Source organism: Ambystoma mexicanum, chromosome 8 (genome assembly GCF_040938575.1).
Source record: "Ambystoma mexicanum isolate Mex_15411 chromosome 8, UKY_AmexF1_1, whole genome shotgun sequence".
Taxonomy (NCBI): domain Eukaryota; kingdom Metazoa; phylum Chordata; class Amphibia; order Caudata; family Ambystomatidae; genus Ambystoma; species Ambystoma mexicanum.
The window spans coordinates 1,401,319,180-1,401,338,386 of NC_090929.1; the positions used below are offsets into that span (position 1 = coordinate 1,401,319,180).

The 19,207-nt window shown below is 45.1% G+C and overlaps 1 long non-coding RNA gene across 1 annotated transcript in view; it reads right to left on the reverse strand.

The window, feature by feature from the left end:
- Positions 1-363: 363 nt before the first annotated feature.
- Positions 364-19,207, reverse strand: part of LOC138473791 (uncharacterized) — a 92,270-nt gene continuing 73,426 nt past the window's right edge. The window contains exons 2-3 of the long non-coding RNA XR_011268917.1: positions 816-901; positions 364-725 (exon numbers count right to left, since the gene is read on the reverse strand). This is a non-coding gene — a long non-coding RNA (uncharacterized lncRNA). The remainder of the gene's footprint in view (positions 726-815; positions 902-19,207) is intronic.

The following is a 19,207-nucleotide window of genomic DNA, read 5'->3' on the forward strand; positions in this document are numbered from 1 at the left end:
TCCCATCGGTGATGCAATTGGTGAGAGGCTATCGAGAGGGATTGTTTATATGGGGAAGGGATTTTAATTGCCTCTTAAACCCTAGCCTGGACAGTACAGGGAGTTCAGGCCTACTGAAGCAGGAAGATAGTGGAGGACTGGGACTTAGTGTCATGGCCACAGGCCCCAGAACACAAAAAACACATCATCTACTGATGGGGGCAATGGGTCACTTGACTCACTTATGTCCCTTTGGGACCCATAAACACAGCAGACCTGGCTGGACTCAGTCCTGGCGCCTTTGGCGCCAGGCTCATATATAGATGTGAGCAGGACCACTTTATTTTAGTGCAGGAGTGCTTTTACTTTATTTCAGTGCAGGAGTGCTTTTATTTTACAAGAACCTTCCAGGAGCTGAAAGCCTTTATTCCAGAGGATATCCTCATGTGCTGACTCATTGGGTGTGGCAGGGTGTGGCTGAACCTGGTGGGCATGGCTTCAGAAGCTCAGCTATATAAGCTGCTCCATCCTTAAGGCAGGTGCTTCGCGTTACTGTGCACTCGCGTGCAACGTGACGCTCACTGCCGTTTGGACTGGTTTACTTCCCTTTGAAACCAGGCGTTCTCCTGCATATTCACCTCCAGGAAACCGGTTCTTCATCGCTTCATCTGCAGACCCATATCCTGACATCCAGTGATCTTGATCCCGACGCTACAGCACCGCGCTCCACATACACAAACTCGGACCTTGTGAAGAAGAAGAAAGACAAGGTTAGAATATCAGTCCTAGGGCCGCGCCGCATTTGAACCCTGCGTACCCCCTAGTTAACAATTTACCGGCTATTGTAACGCTGCAGCTTCGTTCCTCGTTTCAACCGGCTGCCACCTTGAGCTACGTAGCTTTGCCGGGCCGGCAACATCACCTGCAAGGGAAGAAAGCAAAAGAGCAAACATCAAAAGTGGAACGGACAGCAATACAAGACTACAAACTTTACAATACAACAAAAACAGATGAGGAAGGGGTATGGAAGGGGAACAGGCACACAAGCTGGCATACTCACGCCCCCTATTCTCCACGCAGGAGCAGTTACGAGCAGCATCCCCTATTACCACCAGTCACCACATAAGCGCAGAGGGCGAAGTCGGACCTGAGCGACCTCACCCCCGGAAGGGCTGCAACCATGCCCCAAAGCCTCCGCAAAGACCAGGTGAGTGTAACACTTGGTGGAGTTGTGGAGGGAGACTCAAGGACAAGACCGGGGGTACTCCTATTTCTCTGGTGTGCATGGATCGTATTCACGACTGGATTACCTGTTTGTCAGAGCGGAACACTTCTGCTAATTTAGTGGTACAGAATATCTAGGAAGGAACCTCTCGGATCACTCACTCCTGGTAACAAACAGGGGTGGATAAAGCGGAAGTCAACACTGGGCTCTTGGAGACTTTCGGTAGTGGATACGAGGATAGGGCATTCAGAGAGATGCTTAGGGGACAGATCTCAAGCTTTTTTTTAAACAATGAGGTGTCGGTGGAAAAGTGGGGAACCGTATAGGAAGCGTTCAAGGTTACGGTTAGGGAAATTTGTATACTATGTCAGCAGGTGTTAGGAGAAATCTGCAGGAGAAGTTGTCGAAACTGGAAGGGGAGATAACTAACCTTGGACAGGGAAAAGAGATGGGACAGGGTAAGGGCACGGAATTAGCTAACGCATTGGCATCTCACCGGGAGCACAGGACTCACTTTACAAATCTGATGGGAGCCAGAGAGACACATGGATTCACAGGGAGGGAGACAAGTCAGGGAGATTATTGCCCTGGCTGTTCCGACAAGAGCAGCCCCGGCACACCGTAACTCAGATTAGACTGGATTCTAGAGACCTAACCGTCAGTCAAGCAGGGATCAATGTAACCTTTCAACGCTTTTATCAATCCTTGTACACAAGTGAAAATACGTACTTGGGTGAGGATGTACAGGAACTCCTAGACATGGCAGACTTGCCGGTCCTGGCAAGTGAGGTCAGGAGAAACTAGACAAGCCAATCAAAGAATCTGAAATCTGTGTGGCATTGCGGGTGATGGAGAAGGGTAAATCTAGGGAGGGGACGGACTCCAGGCGGAATTTTACTGCACATTTGAGGAACTATTGGTCCCACGACTTAAGAAAGTCTACCACTAGGCTTTTGCAGTAGGGATTCTCCCAGAATCAATGCAGGAATCGATAATAACAGTCTTATTAAAAGAATGTAAAGACCCCCTCGAGTGTGCATTCTATCCCTCAATCTCGTTATTAAACGTTGACGCAAAAACTCAGGGAAAGGTGCTGGCTACTAGACTCTCTGGGGTGGCCCTGCGTCTGGTACATCAAGACCAGTGCGGGTTTGTGCGGGGAGCTTTACCACTATGAATCTCCATCGTTTGTACCACGTGATGGACCAGGTTAGAGACTCCCGAAAGGACATGGCAGTGACCTCCATTGATACCATGGAGGCCTTCGACTCCCTGGAATGGGAATGGCTGTTTTGGGTGCTGGAGACCTATGGGTCTGGGGACATTATATGCCAGTGGTTGCGACTCTTATATAATGAACCAATGGCAAGAGTGAAAATGAATGACTGGGTGTTGCAGCGATGGATGTTAAGTAGGGGGACGCAACAGGGGTGCCCGGTCTCCCAGATATTGTTTGCAATGTTGCTAGAACCATTGGCGATATATCTCAGGAAAAAAATGGGGGATACAGGCATACGGGTGGGAGGGGTGCGACATGTGATTTCCCTATATGCTGATGACTTGTTGTTATATGTGGGGAACCCACTGGACAACTCACCGATCCTATTAGAAGTGCTGGGCAATTTCCGGAAGTTATCAGGCTATCGAATTAACATCGAAATATCAGCGTTGTTCCCGTTAGGGGGTCTTCGCAATCAGGACCTGACCACACTACCTGCTTGGGGACTCCGATGAGAAGGGGGTAATTTCGGTAGCTAGGCATCCAGATCTTTCACAATATCGAAGAGACATTTGTACACAACACAGGTAGAGCACTCTCAGGGATTGGGGACTCCTTAATTCTTCCAAGGCTCCTTTATTATTTCACTAACATCCCATATGCCATCAAAAAGGTTTTCTTCAAGATGCTGGATAAACGGGTTGGGGAATTGCTGTGGAATTCGAAGAGAAGAAGGGTTTCACTGGTAACACTATGGCATCTGAGTCAGGAGGGGGGGTCTCAAATTTACCGAATTACGTGCAATACTTTATGGCAGCACAGCTGCAGGCGGTGCTGTTGTGGGCGGATACTGTAGGGGAGCTGCTGTCGGGTTTACTAGGGGGCCTCCCAGGACATCGAAGGGGAGTGGAATGACTGTGAGGGATTGTTGTGGGAAAAGGGAACACAAATGTTTTCCAGGTAGTAAGCAGGTATTGGGACTTTATAGTGCAGACCTTCCATGGAGTACGGACTCAGGACTCTGGTTGGCCATGAAAAGGGTGGGGCTCCCAGGGCTGATGGAGAAGGGATGCAATTCAGTGAGGACCTTGTTTAAAGGAGGCAAGGTGTTACCGTTTGAGGAATGGAGTCAGCGATAAGGTATCCCCCGAGGGCAGTTCCTAGCCTATCAGGCATTGGTTAATCGCTTAGCAAAAATATGGGTGGATACCCCGAAGGAACCCGCTACGAATCCACTAATGCAAGTGCTATGGATGCAGGAAGAGAGGAGGGCCAGGATTTCTCTGATCTACTGGACAATAGGTGAATTGTACCCCAGGGGGAGCTAGCAGTTAAAGCTAAGTGGGAGAGCAACGCCAGGGAGCAGATCTCAGAAGTAGAATGTGGGGTAATGTGGGAACAGATCCAAAAAGTATCCAGAAATGCCAGATTTCAATTGATGAAGTTCAATGTCCTGCATAAGGTATATATAACCCAGTGAAAATACACGCGATAAACCATATTTTGAGTGCAGATTGTCCGAGATACGGGACTGGGCTAGCAGGGATCTGGTACATGATGTGGGAATGCACAGTGATTGCGGACTTCTGGCAAGCATTAATATCAAGAATTAACGCATTATTGGGTTCTAGTTTTGAATGCACCCCAATAGTGTGTTTATGGGGATTATTGCCAAGTAAGAAGCTCTATTAAATACAGAAACGACTAGCTCAGTTCGTGCTAGTACTGGCCAAAAGGAGGATGGAAATAGCATGGAATACTCCCCAGGGTCCGTCCTTGATGCAGTGGATGGAAGATACCCGTAGATGGGGGATGGCAGAGTTAGATATCCTGCAATGAACACGGGACCCAATGTTGGAAGAAGGGATGGTGGTGAATTGGAGCCAACTGTTAAATTAATTGCACTCCTTGGCGGACCTGAAGTCCCCCTGAGTACGGGAGGGGATGCTAGTTGAACTGGAGAGGGGATGTGTTCAAAGATAGAGATAAAAGAGGCACATGAGCGGACAAAAGGGACAGAAAGGACTGTGAAGGAATTGGGATGTTGATTATGCAAGGTTGTGCTCCAACCGGACTCTCGTGCCCTTGAACTCAGAGAAATGTTCTGTAACCATCTACCTTAGATTATGCTTTCGTTTGGGAGGGAGAAAGCATAGGGGGCGAAGTAAGTTGAATAAACGGATGTTCTTAGAAGAAAGAAAAAGCAGCAGGGAACAAAAGTATGTTTTGTTAACTATATTCTGTCATTTCATTGATCGGATGTTTATTATGCCCGCATGACGCCACATATGCAAACTCAAAGGAGATGAACTTGCCCACAATTTTACATGACATGGTCAACAAAAACAGGTAAAGAAAAACAGTAGTATTCCAAACTGTTGAGATCCAATGTTCCATATTGCTCATCATGGTGGGAGAAGACATGAGATGGTGGTGGCACTAATCCCATAAGGGCCTTCCTTCCCCATGAGATTCAGCCACTGAGTACCATCCGCAGGGGGACTGTTGTGTAGCGGTTTCACCGCCCTGGCCTCAGGGGAAGGGGCTCCACCTGGGGGAGAAGTGATGCTATCCGGGGATTTGTCACAATACCCATGTTTGAACTGTAGGATTTGCAACAACGTCATCAAAGGTAACCTTGTATATCACCCAAGGTCCGGCGCCAAGATTTTTCAAAAAGACTTTGCATCCTGTGACACAGCAAAGATCATCTACTCAATCAAATGCCCTTGTAGGATCTATTTTATTTATTTATTTATTTATTGAATATTTATAAGACGCCAATACAGCAAACTGTGATTCAGGGGGCCACAAGACAAAAAAGGTAGGGAGAAAGGGAGATAAGTAAAAATAATGGTCCTTCTAGACCTTGTGACATTCGGATCGTGCAAGTGCAGTAACCAAAGTGCAGGCGGGAGGGTAGTGAGGGAATGAAAGTCAGGAGAGGGAGGATGAGAGGGGAGGGCCCAAATGCTAGGCAAGGGTTGAGCAAACCCTGGGGGTTAAGCGTGCAAGGGGATGCCAGTGGTAAGGACCACCATCTAAGGGCTAGGACCAGACTCAGGAGGGATGCCAAACATCCCAGACTAGTGAGGGAGGGGTGCCTGGCCGGGCGGTGCTGGTTTGACGGGGTGCTGGTAGACTGGTCAGGGGGGCCTGATACCCTGTAAGACTCATAAGAGGGCCAGGTCGCCAGTCGTAGCGGCAGAAGGGGGCATTAGCAAGGGAGGACGAGAGCGAAGGAAGTAGAGAAAAGCAGGGTCTTGAGAAGCTTCCAGAGCTTAAGGAGATCTGGCTCAAGTCTGAAAGGGGCAGGGAGGCCATTTCAGAGGGAGACACCGGCCGAATAGAGAGATCTACCCTTCACTCTCTGGTTGGAGAAACATCTGATAAGCAGAGAGTTGGAGCTAGAGGGCAGAAAGGCTCTAGCAGGGAGGTATTTAGGGAGAGAGAGTTGGATGTAGGGGGTCCTAGGCCCCAGAAAACCACGTGGCTGATTTAGAGGGTCTTGCACTTGATCCTTGCAGCCACAGGGAGCCAGTGGAGAGATGCGTTCCCTGGGCTTGAGGCCAAGGATAAATCTTGCATCCCTATTGTGGATTATTTGAAGGAGCGAGGAGAGGAAAGAGGCAACTTGAGGAAGAGGCTGTTGCAGTTGTCCATCCAAGAGAGTACCAGAGCTCTGGACACATTGAGTTTCTGGGGAAACGTGAGGAAGGGGATAATGCCTCTGAGGAGGTGAAGTTGAAAGTGGGCCTCCTTGGCAAGGTCTGTGATGTGAGGGGAGAAGGCGAGAAAGGAGACAAAGATGACACCAAGGTTTTTAGCCTCACGGGATGGTGAGGGGAGAGGATCCAAGGGGGGGCAGTGATTGGGGGGAACAAGGAGCAGGGATCCCTAGCGGAAGGATCCCCGTCTTACTGGCATTAAGACAGAGATCGTTAGCCATGCACCATGCCTGTAGAGCAGTCAGACAGTCAGTAATGAGGGAGGTGGAAGTGGAGGTAGTGGAGGGAAGCTTGAACGAGAGTTGTGCGTCATCAGCGTATCACTGGAAGTGAGCAGAGAAGGAGGAGATCAAGTTTCTCCAAATTCTCACGCTCTGAAACACTTGTGTACGAGCACGATATAAATAAAATATGATTTCATTTAATTTCAAGTGTGCCAAAGGGGCAAGGTAGATGTTGAACGGCCACAGCATTAGGATAGAGCCCTGAAGGACGCCACAGGTAGAGAATAAAGGGGATCAGAGGAAAGGGCCAGTTACACCTGGGATGGTTGGTAAGGTTAGATAGGAAGGAGGTCAGCCAATCCAGCGCCAGGTCTGTGATGCCTATGGCATCACAGAGCCCATTTATGAGGGTGGCATGGTTAACCATGTCAAAGGCAGAGGAAAGATCAAGGAGGATGAGAACGAAAGGAGAGTTGTAATGGAGGTTTGAGAGCAGGTCTTCACGGGTGTTCAGGAGAGCAGTTTCCGTGCCTCGGAATGGGCCGAAGCCAGACTGGTGGTCATAGGGACAGGCCACAGATTCAGGGTGGTGGATCAGATGGGAAGATGACCAACCTCTCAAAGAGTTTGCCCAGGAAATGGGTGGTGGAGATAGGGCAATAGTTAGCTGGGCAGGAAGGATCGGCACACAGCCTTTTTAGGAGAGGCTGCACAAGGAGTGCTTGAGGTGTAGTGGAAAGGAGACAGTGGCAAAGGAGTGATTGCAGAAATTAGTCAAGGAAGGAGCGAGAAAGGAAATGTTGTCCTTAATAGTTCTGGCGGAGCAGGGGAGCACCTGTTTCGTTGGACACACTAAGAGACCAGCAAAATTACGTTGGAATGGGCATAGATCGAACATTTCTGGAACAGTGATGCCAACTTTCACAAATACATTTCGAACCTCATGGGGACATTAGCAAGACCTTGAACTGCAAAGAAGCACTCTGGATTTACCAGCCTGATTCGGTCTCTTCGGGAGGTATGAAGGAAGAGTGTAGCCTGGCTTGCTTTCTCCAACTAGGAACTTCATGTTTTTTTTTTCCGACAGAGTTCCCAGAGTCTATAATTGTGCCATGTTGTTTGAACGTTGTTTTATGAGAGTGTTTTCAGAGACTACAGTTGTGCTATGGTGTTTGCACACTATTTTTTCAGAGGGCTCAGAGAGTCTATAATCGTGCCATGTTGTCTGCACAGCTTGTAGCATGCTTTTCTCTTTATTATTTTTCTTATAGTTCTTTTTGTTTTCTACTGTGACTTTGTTATGACTTGGTGTCTTGCTTTTTCTTTTTCCGTTCATCACCTCAATATTTTCCGTCTGTATCCTTTTTTGTCTATATCAGCTTGTTTATTTTCTCTCTTCCTGTATTGAACATCTTTTCATTTTCTTATAGCACTATTCCCCATTCCATCTATCCACGTGCAATCACTTATCGTTCTCTTTCGATATGGCCTGTTTCTCTTCTTTTATTATCCCCCTTTTTTAGATATCACTTACATTATTGTCTGTCCCCCTCCCACACGTTTGGCTATACTTTGTGTTCTCAAGTGTATCGTTTTTCATTTTAGGACTTCATTGCCCATACCGCTACGTATCCCATAATTTACACATGATGTCACTTGTTGTGACATAATCACATATTTGCCATTTGGCCTCCAGACAGCGAACATATATATAACAGGTACGCGTTGTGTTACCGTTTTTCGTTGTACCCTGGGTAGGCGCTGATCAACTTCAACCTGTTGGTGAGCCATGTTTTTATGGGGTACCTTTTGCCCAACAATATGCTGGTCTATCCTAGTGTTAACTTTTGATGTATTGATAGTTTGATGTTTCTTCCAGTAGGTTTTTTAGTGAGCCTTTTGCTTTTCACTTTTGGCACAAGAGCACCTCTTTGTTTTTGCTTTGTCACCCCAAGTGGGACGGGTATGCCCAGACGTGGGTCCCGTGCCTGCTGGGCCTGGAGACCCAAGCTACTCCTCACTGATGAGGCCCAACAAGGCCGTTTGGGGATGCTTGTGGTCTCGTGCAGAAGAGATGTGACCTAGCAGTTCGGGCTGGACCACCCCACTTGGGGTGGAAACAAATCTGATTTGCATATGGTCTTTCCCCTTCTGTAATGGCTTGGCAGGCGAAGAACGATGGTCTGGAGGGTTGCCCATAGCAATGCCAGTGGTTAAGATTAATTCTAAACCTTCCAGCCATCACCTCTTTGTTTTTTCTTTCCTATCAAGGAGCTGGAGTTCTGTCCGCCTGGATAGGTATGTTATCAGATGGTATATCAAGGTGTATTCTTGCAGTGAGGTTTTCTTTTTGATTATTACCATTGGTCTACTATATTTTTCTTTTTTTCCCGTTTATTCCCTAATTTATTTGAGGAAGGAGATGTCTCTGAAATGCATTGGCCAATCCTTGTACGGCTGCTTCTGTGATGTATATCATCAAGATTAGGGGTAAGCAAAATTTCCACCTGCAAAAGTGAGGAATTTGCTCTGGAATCCACTTCAGCCGATCTGCAAAATCATCAAACCGGTTTTGCCACCACTGTAATTTTGCCCAGTTTTGAGTGGTTTTGAGTGTGGTATTTCGTTCCTGTGTTGGTTTCGGGTAGCGTGAAGAGAAACTTCACACAGGTCTTTTTTTCGATCTGTGCGATTTCATGCAGCGACATGAGAAACTTTGTGCAGGTTTTTCCAAACTGTGCTAGTTTTGTGCAGTGCCACAAGTACCTTTGCATGTTTTTTTGATTTGTGATAGGTTTGCACAGTGAGACATGAAACTTTGTGCTGTTCTTTTTTCGATCTGTGCTAGTATTGTGACACAAGATATTTTGTGCAGGTATTTTTTCAACCGTACTAGTTTTGCACAGCGACACGAGACACTTTGTGCAGTTCTTTGACGATCAGGGCTAGTTTCGTGTAGTTACAGGAGAAGCTTTGCGCAGGCTTTTTGTCGTTTTGAACTAGCGTTGCCTTGCAGCACGAGAAACTTTGCACGTTTTTTTAGAACCATGCTAGGTTCGCACAGCTGCACAAGAAACTTTGCACAGCTTTTTGTTCAATTCAAGCTAGGTTCGCGCAGCGGCACAACAACTTCACGCCGCTCTTTTCGATTCATGCTGTGGTGGTCGAACGGCGGATTGGGGTGAAATGGATCCGCGGCTGGTGGAACTGAATTTAACAATTTTGCCCAGCCCTGGGAGGAATAAAGGATTATTTTAATATCGGGACTCAAATAATTCAGTACACATTAGTGGAACTTCATTGAATTTGCATATAAGCACAGCGGCTTAGAGAGTGAGGAGTCTCCTTCGATCACTATCACTAGTCTCACATACTTGACAGTGCCAAGTCAGGTGGTTTGTAGTGCTCCCCTATCCCTTATCAACCTTACTTCTATGTTTTTGAGTTCACTGGTGGTACCTACTCACCTCTCTTATGTTTTGTGGTTTTGAGCCACAACCATAATGTCCCTTTAATCAAAGATTTTTCACAGATGTTTTCTAATGATATATAATGTCCAGAGCCCTATTAGAATATATTGTGAGTATGCCAGTGCACACTTGGCCGATGAATGCCCTTTGGCCACGCCCCAGGCCCGCTGAGCCATCCAATATACCAACTGGGAAGGCCTGGAGCCATACCCATTGGCCTCATTCTCCAGGGCATGGCATTGGCAATGCACCAGGCACCAACAAGTCATCTTATAGACCCACTATGCATGGCCAGCATTGATGCCCAGTGTACACTTTGCCAAGGGCATGCACTTTGTCTGTGCCCAAGGAGCCCCCAAGCCACCTGATGTGCCCACTGGGCTTTGCCTGAAGTCATGCTATTTTATCACATTTGATACTGCAATCCACCCTCAGTGTCTGATGCTTATACCATGATGCCCTGGGCAATGGTCACTGTGCCCGGGTGATGGCCTTCAGGCATGCCCTGGGCACCCACAAACCACACAATGTCAGGATCCCCACCAAGACTCATGGCCAGAAACCCACCCCTTGTGGTATCAGACGGACCGTGTGCCCTGGGAGCAGTTCACAACTCTTTTGGGGGCAATGGCAGCATCCTTTTGCACTCTATTTACCAGAGTGCTGAGATGTCACGTGATGTTGCACCCTGATGTAGACGTCAATCTACGCAGATATACAGAGCGGAAACCAAAGTGCAGCGCTCCTCAATAATACCTGTTTCTTTGGATTATTGCCCTTGAGACGACACATATGGATCTATTGACTTCATTGTGTGCACTGTAGAGAAGCATGCATGTATGTCATTGATAGAACCCGCCCCCTCTCCTCCGACATACTGGATGAAGGACAAGAAGACACTGTGCATGACACCAGGTATCATTCCAATACTGCACCGGGTGTTTGAGAGACGATATGCACCCAGACAGCCGTATCGAATGTACCCTTGAACCAAAGTGGTATCAGGAGATTTGCAGACACCACTGAACATCGAAGAGCTGTAAAGAAAATCTGACAGGTGCAAAGTGATGTCATAAGAAGACACAATGACACACTGAAATGATATGAGGATACTCAAAGAATGAAGATGCAACTGAAGAAACAAAGTAAACATATATATGAGTGAGAAGAAACCCAATATACACAGAAGACACATAACCAAATGAGTAGCAAATGTATGTATGCAGAAATGCAAGGTAGATGAGTCGCATAGAAGATTGCTGCAGTAGAACATATGACATGGGTAAATCGGCCATGTTAAAAGGATGGACGTCGGCTGTGAATTATAATTTTACATAATTTTATAATTGTTCATTTATAAAACGCTTAATACCAATGAGTGGTTTCAAAGCAAGCGATTGAGATTAAAACCTGTGTTGCGCTGCGTTGTCTTGCTTCCAAGACAAACACGTTGCCTCTTAGCTAGTCTTCCTCCCCAATAATCAGTAAAGTGAAAAGCTCTAAAGGGAAAGACCAGGGCTGCAGAGCTGATGGATGCTGTAAGTAGATTTGTGCATGAACAAAGGATAGCTGTTGGACAGAGTTCAAGGATGCCACAGCAAGAATCAAACTGCAGGGTACAAAGGATGTCAACGAGGATAAGCAATATACGCAGGACATATTTCTCTTAGATTAAGTAACTGAGTGAACATTTGTGAATGGCAAGTATTGGACAATTAAAGATGCATAAAGTATATGTGAAACTGAGCAACAAAGTCTCCAGAGGCCGAAGAAAGTCATGACACCCAGGATAATTTCATCAAATAGCAATAATGGAAAGGTGAGATTGACAACATCACACGTGGTGCAAGGCCATAAAATAATGCCTATTCATAAGCCCCAGACGAAGATAATGATGTACATTTACTCCCCTTAAAGTGCTAGGGAAGAGAACATTCAGCAAGGTCCTGTACAGAGAAGGAGCCTTGGCTGAAGGCTTGGCTGATGAGAGATGGTAGCCTAATTAGCAAGTGGGCAGTAGTCCAACGTTGTTCTCTGCACCTGGGTTTCGATTTGCTCACGTGCTGCTAACGAGCCAAATGTCCAAGGTTGGGAGAGAATGCCAACCAATCAGAGGGCCTATGCAATGGTGGAACAAACAGTGTTGCACAAACCTATCTGCTGCTAGTACTACGTTATCTGTATTTTAAGTAGTTAGAGGCTGTTCAAGGCGTGCCTATTACATAAGAGGCATCCAATGATGATTGTAACACTTAAACAAACTATAAGTAGATATGTTCCTCTAACTAATCCCTCCATTCAATAGGTTTTATATTTTGCCATGGAGGTTCATAGCTGATGCACATCGAGTTATACAGCCAAATTCTTTGAGTCTGTCTGGTTATTTGTGTCTGAGATTATTTATTATGGTAACCAGATTCTGCGCATAAGAACGCTCAAAGGTGCTACTGCACAGGACCACTTTGGTTTCTTTTGGACTTTTTGTTTCTTCCTATTCTACCAAGCGCCTTCACCCCCTAGCTGGACTTTGGATCTTGGACATTAATGGGTTGTTTTTACTCACGTTTTCTCCCTGAGAAGAATCAGACATGTTTTTTTTCTTCTGCTTCACAACCACATTGCATAAAGAAATAGCATGGTTAATATTAAGGAAGCCTTGGTTATTGACATAGCCCCTGTCTATACTCTATGAAGACCTGTTTGCTCTCAGGTATAGTGTACGGGATTACAGGTTCATGTGGGTTCTGTTATACTATATTTGTGTTAACCTGTCCTTTGTTTCTTTTCTTGCAGCTACTGGGGACGGTGCAAGGGCTGATAGTCTCCCCACCTTTGGGGGTCTATCCTAGAATGCATTATAAGCCAACACATGAGAAGGGGGTGGGTCTTAGACCCCTTATATGTATTTTAATGTATGCAACACCTCCCGGGCGAGGAAGATAATGGAATGATTGGCCTGGGGAACCAGCATGAGAGAACTAATGGAGGGAGGAGAGGTAAGATGTAAAGGACCACAGGAAACGAGAAGGTGTGGGTTGTTCAGGTAAGGTGAGAGAAGCAGGAGGAGGAGGAGGAGGTGGCAGACCAGGAGACCAGAAAGTGTAATGATGGCATGGAGGATCATGGCAACATACTGGTTGGTAAGAGAAAGTGGCAATGTGCCGTGAATGTGTGTGCAAGTTGGGTAAGTGAGATTGGTAATGGTAAAGTGGGGAGTAAGTGAAAGAGTAACCAATGGAGCGAAAGGAGGGTGACTGAGGAGAAGATGAGGAGTAGTAGCAAAGGTGTGAAAGAATGGTAATAGTAGTAGTACTGTGGATGTCGGAATAGTAGTAATAATAATAATAAAAATGTAGTTCTTATATAGCACTACCCACCCATAGGCCTCAGAGCGCTGAAATAACAGAAGACATCATTATCCCACAGGGGGGTACTCAATTTATCAACCTCAGAAGGATGAAAAGCTGAGTTGCGCTGGCAGGATTGAAACCTGCCACAGTAGACTGCACACAGATATTAAGGGCGAATGCTTAGCTCACTGTGTTATCTGACCTGCAGAGTTGTGTTGAGGTGGGAAAAGTAGAGGAGGTGGGAGAAGAGAGTAGTAGGAAGCAAGATTAGAGGGTGGAGGTTGACCATAGAGATTGGAAAGATCAGAGGGATAGAGGGGGAAGAACCAGGGAGAGAGTTGGAAGACAGAGGGTGGAATAGGATGGAGGAGAGTAGGAGGAGGAAGGGAGAGTGACAGTGAGATATATGGAGAGGAACATCAGAGCAAGGAAGGATGGAACCGAGTGGGACCTGAGTGTCTGGAAGGCACATAACCTGGAATAATGTCACATCGGGGAGTCGTTGAATAGGAACCCTGGAATGTTCTCCTAGAGACTAGCTAGAAAAGGCATTTGCCTTTAGTCTGTCACATGGAGATACATAGCATTGAGACTATAGGGATGACTGATAAATAGCGACAACCCTGGGGTGTAGGGATACCAGGGCTAGGGACTGTTCATTCCTAGATGAGAGAGGGGAGGCCCTTGGAGTCCGTTTTACAAATAAAAATAAAAACCCTTGAACTGTCCCTGGAAATTGATGTGTTTATGAGGCCATCTGTGACAGCCCACACCCTCAAAGCAGGCAAAGATGGTATGGCAATGTGGCTTTGCCTAGTGCCCAGTTTGTCTGCGATATGGCATTTGTCAATACATCAGATCCACACCCCACCCAAACAGCCAATTGTCAAGGCTGGGAGCACAATTTTATATGCATTACAGTTACAAGAGAGGAAAAGAGTAGCAGGTAATCAAAGAAGGTAAGCCACCACACGAAGACTACACAAATTCCTAAAAAGTCATAATTTAAAAGTCACCATAAACTATGATTTAAAATAACTGAGTTAGTAAAATCAACAAAACAATACATTCTAATTAACATGCACTTTTGTCAATAGCATAAGAAATGAACACTAGTAGTAAAACAAATAACTATTGTGCTTAGTTCATGTAATACCAAATAGAATGTTCTCAACTAAAACATCACTATACATGTATTAACAGCTGGGAGAAGGGCAGTTACGAACACCACCAAAACCTCACGCAAAGCTGAGAACTCTGGGAAAAGAGAAAATAGGAACATCTAGGAAACAGCACAAATAATGGACAATGCCTGAAAAAAGATTACCCCGGAACACCTAAGAAACATCAAAATAAAAGCACCCAAATGACCACTGCACTGAAGTAAAGTGTCACAGTCATGAATCATGCACTTTGTGGTAATTGAATCAATTGAGTTTGTGCGATAAAAGTGAACCAAATGAGCATTCATGAAAAACAATATCACACCACTAAAACGTAGTTGACGCATAATACCTTTGTACATTGAACAGCAAAAAATTTACCAACCTGCTAAAAACACAGCTTGAGAAAGAAAAAAGCCTGAGAAACAAAGGTTTCGGACATACCAGAGCAATTATTCCAATAAGCGAACCATTCAACTACCAAGCAAACAAACGAAAAACATACAAAGACATGCAACTTTAAAAAACAAAAAATGTGTTAGTATAAAAACATAACTGTGCAACTTAAAATTTGTATCAATGTGTGCCACTATCAGAAAACTTCCAATGACATGCAATCCACTGTACCTCAAACAACTACAGCATCGGCAACCAAGCAAGATGGTCACAGCACATTACAAGCACTTAACCACTAATTACCTTAAGAGGTATTGGAAATATTAACAGGAAAACATTGTCAATAGCATCCTGTACACATCCTATTCCAGATACACCTTTAAAAGCTGCACAGACAAACTCCTACCCCTTGAGGTTCCTATGAGCCAGTATGCTGCTGTGGAGGAAACATCTATGGCAAGTTCAAGTAATTATTACATTAAAACCAAACGCATAAACAAAAACAACAAACATAACAAAAGCATAACCTATGTTCCTCTGCTTTATATATTCGCTTCAACTGTTTGTGACCTTGGCTAAGGGAACACTCACAAACAACCTCAACTTGACTCCATCCATGATGAATGTAGACTTCATGGCTCACACATTGCACATATAGACAACTACTGCTGACAATACACCAATTACTGTATGCACACACTCACAGTTAAACAATGCTTAAAACGCACTCCATCCCTCAATCACAAAACAACTCCACCCCTACTAAAAGCCCCAAATACCCAATCACACAACTGATAAATCCAAAAGCACGAATATCTCACCACTACATTTGTCACCTGGCCTATACATTTTGGGAACTTGTACTCTAGTGTTTTGGAATGCATAGGAATACTCTGAAGTGCCACACCATTAAGATGTAAAAAGGACCACAGCAGTCATTGCGGCGCATTATAACTTTTCGGGTGTGGAATTAACGTGCCGGTATTACCGTATACTAGCATGTTTCTGCACCGGCAAATTACAAGTTTGCTGGTGGGGGTGGAGGAATTACCTCCAACTAACAGTTGGAGGTAATTCCACCACTTTACTGGCAAAAATAGCCAGTATTACCGGCACCAGTATTACCGGCACGGGTAATACCGACAAATCTCCCCAGGGACCCTTACCAACACTCGTAGCCCAGCGGTAATACCGCCAGACCGAGTGCTGGTAACAGTGTTACCATTTCCATTATCCTGGTGGAATTACCACCAGGATACCAGCAAAGTTATAATAAGGTTCCTGTATACCTAGCCCATCTACAGTGAAGCAATCACCAAAGACACAACAGCATTTACTACCCACATATACATGCAGATACAAGACACACAATTACACTAATGACGACATTTCTAGTACAATCTGCTGACCCACATATTGGTACAGTAAATTCTAAAAAAAAAGACCCAGAGAGACTTCATGATGACAGCCCCTTTAAAAAAAATGTTCTCTGAATTTGAATGTCTTTTTAAGGAAATGTAATCATAATATCCCTTTAATCAAAGATAATCGAAGTTATTTTCTTTTAACATTTTCCAAAACATTGTTTGGCCTGGGCCCCCAAACTGGAAAGTTTGGTGCAAATCCATCCAGTGGTTCAAAAGATATACACTATGTAAACATTCTACCTTTTTCATTGTTTTTCCTGTGGAGAAAATGTAGTTTTTAGTCAATTTTCCAGCCCAAACCAGGGATGGATGTTCATCAAAGTTGTTGCAGCAGAAGTCGTGTGAGTGCATCCCTTTGGTGAAAATCCGTCTAGTAGTTTTACAAAAATTCGTAGAAGTGTGGTGCCCCTGGCACCAAAAAACATTTGCACATCTCTCATGATGCATTGCTGGAGTAGAGGATTTTCACTTTTGAAACTATGTAATTAAAAATTAATTTAGTTTATCCTTGATGCCAGAAAAAAAATTAAATGTTTCCTTTAAAGCGTGGTTAAAATGGTATGTGCGGGGTTCCTGAGCTGTGTTGAAAGGTAATGGGGATGTGGGAATGTTCTAGAGGCGAATAAGGGAAGGACTGCCGTTTGTGGCTAGAAATCATTTTTTTTCGAACGTTTTTCCATTATCTTGGTGTAAGAACTCACTCGATGTTTTACAAGCGTGCTAGAAAACGCATTAAAAAAAAGATTATGAATGAAAATTGAAAAAGGTATTGAAGAAAAGCCTAGGTGGCGAGTGATGAATAATTTATTTACATTTAGGAAGTACTCACATATTTTGAAAAATGAAGAGATTGCTTTCAAATTATAATTGAAATGACGTATTTCATTTGTGTAACGAGGAGAATTGGGGCTGGGAAAAGTGGCTAAATAAAGGAAAACAGGAACTTTTTGAATTTAGACATACGCCATCCAGAATGTAAAGGCATTATGGGTCACTTGAAATGGGTACACACTTCTCATCAGGTTGGGAACACATCTCAATGGCCTCTGTCTTGTAAACATCGTAATATGTCATTGAGATGTTTACATATAGGCCATTTATGGAAAAACACATAGAAGGGGCTAGTTTAGACTTAATTGGGCAGAAGTAAAGACGTGAGAAGGTACCAAGGATCTTAGTCAGGAATATATGGTGTATATTGGTAGTGTCAGTGCAGAGATAATTTTGTACCATATAGCCAAACATAAAGATGTTTCGTTGGAGTATTGCAAACTCATCAGTGTGCTCTAATTTCCAGTGATGTCATATGTGATGTCATACGTGATGTCACCTGTAATGTCTTTGGAAAAAGATGCACAGGTGACTTATCCTTTCTCTAGAGCCAAAAATGGATCAAAGGGCAGTTATGTGTGAATGGTATCTTCTTGCCGGTATTGATTATGGCAAACCAGGCTGCTTGGTGCCGTTCATGCGGCTCTTGGCTGTTCAATTGCAGCGGTCGCGCTGATCTAGACTGAGAGTGGTGTTGAGCTGGGGTCGAAAGGCTCTCATTGTGGCTCAAAGGTGATGGGAGGAGGTGAGTGGATCAGGGGGCACCAGAGTCAGTCTGATGGTCGGTCTGATGGTCAGTTTAAAGAAGCTGGTGACGGTTACACTGGTCAGCCAGAAGTGTTTGATGAAGTGCTAGAGGCAATGTAGATCGAGAGAGCACCAAGGTCGGTCTGATGGACATGTAGAAGGTGAAGACACTGGGGACTGGATGTGCAGGTATGGTTTGAGTGATTGGATGCAGCGTCCAATGGTTGGAGCTCGAAGATCCACCAGGGTCAGTTGACTGGTGATGAGGATCAGCAGCGAAGATGCTGGTGGAACGAGTGGCTGTTTGGCGATGGCAGATGCAACAATAGAATTTGTAGTTCGAGTTGAGGCAATGACGCAATCAGCTAGCATGGTACGGAGGCGAGCTGCAGTGAATCCGGCTCAGCGACAGTTTGAATTTTCTGCGGCGAGAAGGCAGAGGTCTCTATGCTGTCTTGGCTCTCTGGATGCGGGAAGTCACACTCAGAGGTCTCAGGGACAAGTTCAGTCCTTGTTCTTTAACTCCCAGCAAGAAAGGCTTGTGCACACCTTCAGGGATGCTTCACCAAGTTGAGGTCCTGCCAGCAGTATGGCTCGAAGAGAGGCAGGTTTTGTTCCAGAAGCAGGTTATTATTGATATTATTATTATTATTATTGTATTGATTGAGCGGTTATCTAGCTTTGTGAAGCAACAGAGCACTTTACAGAGGTATACAACAATACAGATACATAACTGAGCGCTTTACAGAGGTATACAACAATACAGATACATAACTGAACGCTTTACAGAGGTATACAACAGTACAGATGCATAACAGAGTGCTTTTCAGAGGTAACAACAGAACAGATATACAGCGGGGGTAGGATACAGAGGGGCACATAGGAGGGGTACAGCTGTACCCCGTGGCGGGGAGGAGAGGGTCGTGCAGCACCTAGCCAGTCAGGGGGTCCGAGGGGTGATGCGATAGTCTAGGTGTTGAGGAATTGAGATTCCTTGAAGAGGTTTGTCTTGAGCTCTTTTCTGAATTATAGGAACATTGGGGCGAGTCTGATGGGGAGGAAGTTCTATAGTCTTGGAGCATAGGCAGAGAAGGCTTGTTTTCTGGTCCTTTCCTTTTTGCAGCGGCGGATTTCAAGTCTGCACGTGTCCCAGCTTCAGGTGGTGCACTGTCCGCCAGAGATGCTGAGTTTCTCTGCGAGGTAGCTGGATGATTTGAGAGTGACTGCCTTATAGATGATGCAGCAAGACTTGAAGGTGATTTTTGTGTGCAATGGGAGCCAGTGAAGGTGGATGACATCCATTTGGGGAATTGCAAAAAAGGAACCAATCTAAAAACATGAAGCCAAATCCTGATGGCCTGAGCCAATCCCAAGGGCCTAAGCAAGTGCCAACAGTCTGAAGAATCTATAAAAGGCAGATAAACGAAATGAGCAGTGGAGAAGTCATT